At 39.6% G+C, this 4,948-nt stretch overlaps 1 long non-coding RNA gene across 1 annotated transcript; it reads left to right on the forward strand.

Moving 5' to 3' along the window:
• Positions 1-575: 575 nt before the first annotated feature.
• On the forward strand, positions 576-4,248 carry LOC129785348 (uncharacterized). Its single transcript, XR_008749284.1, has 2 exons — positions 576-768; positions 2,286-4,248. It is a non-coding gene; the product is annotated as an uncharacterized LOC129785348 (long non-coding RNA).
• Positions 4,249-4,948: the final 700 nt, after the last annotated feature.

Here is a 4,948-nt window from a genome sequence, read left to right on the forward strand (position 1 = left end):
GCAGTAGGTACATAGCTATATTCTAACTTGTTTTCTGATAATCTCCCTCGTAGCTGTTGGGACTGCTTAAGAGTGGGGTCATCTGTCTGTGGGACAGTATTCCACGCGTCTTAAGAGAGAACTCATATCATTAAAATAATTTTACTATGCCATGTTCTGATCCCCATCTACAGGGCAATCACACCAGGCTCTTTTGTCTTCAAGTCTAATGATCTGGGATCAAAGCAGCTCAGATTCATCCTGCTCCTGTAAATTACCTACACTCAGCCAATGCTCAGCAGTCTAGTTCATTCAGTCAAACTTCATTTGGACATGGGGGTAGCACAGCAGCTCCTGATTCAAACATAGCTGTACTCTAATATGGTCTACATATCCACCTATCAGCAATGGCCCGTCCTATAATATGGTGTAAATTGCTCCACTACTTTTCTTATCTAGTTCCTTTGTTCCTGGTCACATTTCAAAAACACGGTTTCTTAAACTCTGATCCCACTTCTCAGTTACTGCCATTTCTGTTTCAGGGAGTAGCCTGCATTGTCATAAGGAGCTGCTGATAACTCAAGGGGAAGCTTACTCAAAACTTTCATTTAGAAACCAGTAAAATACGATTGATAGTTTTGCTTCCCCTGTGTATGAGGAAGAGTTAACAATTTCAGGACAGTAAAAACTGTTTCTAACTGAGACTGCAGCCCTTTCAGACTGAATGTTCTTCCTTGACAGGTATTTGGATGGGAGGACTTAAAGAGGCTTCCAAGCAGTAATTTGGAGGTAAGTATTAACTAGTGGTTAATACTTTATTACAGTGCTAGAGGGCACTGTACTGTTGAAGGTGCTGTTTATGGATCAAATATAATAGCTAGGAGCTAGACAGTTCAATGGCTTGAGATTCCTTTGCACTTTTTGTTAGAGAGACATGTTAATCCTGACAGTGTTGTAACTCATAATAATTACACTCTTCCTGTCTCAGATATGCTGTGTTTAATTCTTTGTTGTCCTGACCTGTGGATTGCTTTCTTCTGAAGATGTGCAAGAAAATGTAAACTGCTGCCATTCTGGATTGAAAAACATTCTGCATGCAGTTTACACGAGGGCAAATGCCTACACGTTGTTCAGGCAACATAAATTCTGTTATGTCTGGAAGACCATTAGCATTTGCTTGTATAAGTACAACTGTAGGCAGCAGCGCTCCATAAAAATGGTCTTCTATCCAGTTACATCAGCTTTACAGTTCATAGATAAGGATGAAATGTACTTCTAACTGCTGTCAGTTCAGATAAACAGAACTTAAACCCCTTTTTACAGAATGCCACCAGTTGTCTTCTAACGCTGTCACAAAGCTGGTGTCCATCTCTGTGACTTTAAATAGTTGTCACTGTGTGCACTTCACTGTTTTATGTTTCTCTGGGAAAAATTGCTTGTTTCATCTCTGCTGCTGGACTTTTAAACTGAAAATAAGAAATAGTGTCACTATCTGAAAAATTCATACCTTATCTACAAAGTTCTTACTTTTTGCATGGTTTGTTCACAGGCTTTTCATTAAAACGCTTCATACACAAAACATCTGTATGTTTTTCTAAAATATTATGATAGTTTTGTTTTTTAATCAGAATTCAATTTCAAAGTTAAACATTAATTTTCACTTCTGAAAATCTGTTCTGATTTTTTTATTCTCACTTTCGTTTTTTCTTACTAGAAAGGGAAAAAAGGAAGCTGGGAATTTTACCGGCTTTTTGAAAATATTTGTAATTATTAAATTTCCTACAAGTATTTTTATTCTTCAAGTTTTGAAACCCCATGTTTTCACTTAGAACTGTCTCTTAAAGTAACTTGACTAGTTCTTTTTTTGAACTTCAATCACTGTTTATAATGGAAGTTCTTCCTGTATATACAAAACGTGAGGAAAACTAAGTTATTGCTGTTTCTGGCTGATGCCATTACCTGAAATATCAGTCCCAGACGGTGATATCATGACAGCAAGCAAGTCCTGAATGATGAACAGTCTGTGTTTTTACATGACCCCAATTAGAAATGCACATGCTTAACAGATCTGTGAAATCTACTGTCCAGATCTGTTTCAATGGGAGAAAGTGCCCTGGGAAAGTGCTTTCTGACAGTAAGTAGGCTGTGGGTTTGGACTTGGGTTACTATCCAAGTGCAGTGAAGGGACAGCATGCAACTGATGGTCAGGGAGAATTGAAACTGAGGGTAGGCACCAACAGAGTAGATGCTGCTATAAAAACAACTAAATTTCATTGCAATTTTCTTTTTTATTCTCCAAATTGTAGGAATTAACTCTGAAGAGGGAAGATCACGATGGATACCCGAGCTCTTTTCAGTGTCCTTTCCTGCCCTATAGAATATGGCTTCTTTTCCCACCTTGCATATATGTGCCTGCAATTCCCATCTTACACGTTCCCAGATGCCTGTTTTGAGTGCAATTTCTGCTTGGCAGTGAACTGCTATTTTTCCTGCTTCACCTCCCATCCCCCAGCTCATGTTCTGAGCAGCTGTGAGGTGGGTTGATCCTTCCTGGAAAAATATCTAGCTGTTGGTCTGTCCTAGGAAGAGAGTTATCTATCCATGCTGCTCTGCATCCCATGCTTCTTTCTTCTTCCTTCCCTTCCCTTTCCCATCTCAGCTTCCCTTTTTTACTCCCCTGCTGCTGCCTCATAAATTATAGTTCTCTCATTTTAATCTCCACCCCACCCCACCCCTGCCTCCATCTTAATGGATTGAAGACATCAGAATTATGTAGCAAATTATTCTGAGCCCTAAGAATTCTTTTGAGAAGTGGCTGGGAATTTTTGACACATTGGAGTCTTCTGGGGATATTTTATGAGTGTACTGGGTTTGATTAAAATGGCAGCTCATATCAGGATAGAAAGAAAGACTCCAGCACTGTCTGACAGTCACCTGGAAGGTAGAAAAGGAACTTGAAGCTAGATTTACAACATTTCAGGAAGTTTCTTCCAGGCTGCATGCATCTCCATCTCCAAAATATGAGAAATTTTAAAGATGTCCACATACCAGAAAATGTTTACTTTACTAGCCTTTGCACATCTGCGATTAGTTTATAAGGGTTTAATTTTGATCTTAGCTCCTTTTCCTACAGTATGCTGAAGTATTTGAGTTGGGTTGTTGTTTTTTGTTTTGTTTTGTGACACTGTCAGTGGCTAAAATCTTAATGCACAAAATCTTTCTTATAGGAGATCTTATCATTTTGTATTGCAGCAGAAAGGACAGACTTGGGTGCTACAAGATCTTGCAAAGCTGCAAAACTACTGGACTAAGTTAGCGAAGTTTTTTGCTCATAAGAAAGCCTTAGGTAAGAGTGACTGCAAATGCTCCTCATTAATGGATATGTGTTCCTGCTTTTCTGGCTTACTCAGTCCCCTTACAGCACAGTCACATACTCCTGGGTGCCACTTCTGGTCTAGGCTTTACCCTTTTTTCAAAATGTTGATTAAGTATGGGACGGTGGCCAGCACACAGGGAAGCAGTGTAATGGCTGAAAGTGGGAAACAGCCAATTAAAGGATCAAAGTCAGGGAAATTAAGCCTTGAGAGGAAAGGGCACAAACTGGGCGGGTCTGGGAAGAGCAAGATAATAGTGGCCCTCAGGGGAGACACCAGAGTAGGAAACGGGACTAAAGTCAAAGAAGTGGAGGGCAAAACACAACTGCTCTCCCTTGAAGGGATTGTCTAAGATGGCAAAGAAGCAGCACAGGAAGAGAGAAAGGGAATAACTGTAATACATACAATGATTTGTTTAGCTACTACACTCTCAGTGGGGCCTACCTATAAGCAGGGCTGTGCAAGAAGACCTTCTAGTGCGGTTGGCAGCTGAGTAAGCTGCCAGTGAGCACTCCCACTTTGCTTCACAGCAGCCTCCTGGCACCACTGCACTGCTACTCTCTCATCCTCCTTGCTGCCAGCGCCTGGGTCATTCCTTCCCCTAGTTCCTCAAAAGCCCCTGCCATCTGACCTCTACTCCTGGACTAATTCTTACTAATAGTCTTACAAACAGACCTGCTTTTGACAAGCTAGACCCTTGTTTTTAATGCCTTGACTATATGTAGTTTGTGACCCTGTCTAACTAAACCAAGTATACTTGGTGCAGCACAGCAGTAAGAACTTTCATACTTCAAACTACACTTACTCTGCTTAAGTCAACACGAGGTGACTTGAACAGCACTGAAATAGGACATTCTAAAGATAAAATAAAAGTGTCCTTCCTGCTTGAGCCTTACTAAGCCTTTTATTTTAGGAGTGAGCTCATATCGTGCATAGACTGAAGTTGCCCAGGAGACACTTCTGTTGTAATAGGTTTTTAATGAAAAATGAGATGTTTACAAAACAGAGAAAATACTGAAATGTTTGTTTGCGTTGATTTTTCCCCCTGATTCATTTTAAATGGCAATATGCAAAGCAAAGTAATTTTTCTTGTATGTCACACTGTTTCATTAAGGCACTAACAGAAGACACTTGATCTAGAAATGAAGATAAGTTGCTTCAATCAGTACTAAGTAGCAGGTGCCCTTAGTGATTAAATGTAATAGAGTATTTCCATTATTCTATTAAGCTTTATGTCAGCAGTTGTCATAGTTCCTCTCATATCCTGAAATACTGTGAAAACATGTTCAGAACAACATTTCAGAATCTTGGAATGAATGCTTTCTTTAAGTAAGGAATATGAGGATTTTCACTTCATAAAAAAATCTTTAAAATTTGTGTTTGGTCTATACCAGATTAAAATCCAGGAATTTTCATATTTCCTTTTCCTGTGAAGGATAGTATTAGGTTTGATAGTATGATGTATTGCTGACACAGTGTAGGTGCTGCTCTGCTTCTTATTGCATTATTTGTGAAGAGCACAAAAGCATCTTTCTGCTGAGTAGTGTGCTCTTGCCTGCCCTTTGGTGCTTCTCACATATATTAAGGGTGTTGGG

The sequence above is a fragment of the Falco peregrinus genome, chromosome 1 (assembly GCF_023634155.1).
Source record: "Falco peregrinus isolate bFalPer1 chromosome 1, bFalPer1.pri, whole genome shotgun sequence".
Taxonomy (NCBI): Eukaryota; Metazoa; Chordata; class Aves; order Falconiformes; family Falconidae; genus Falco; species Falco peregrinus.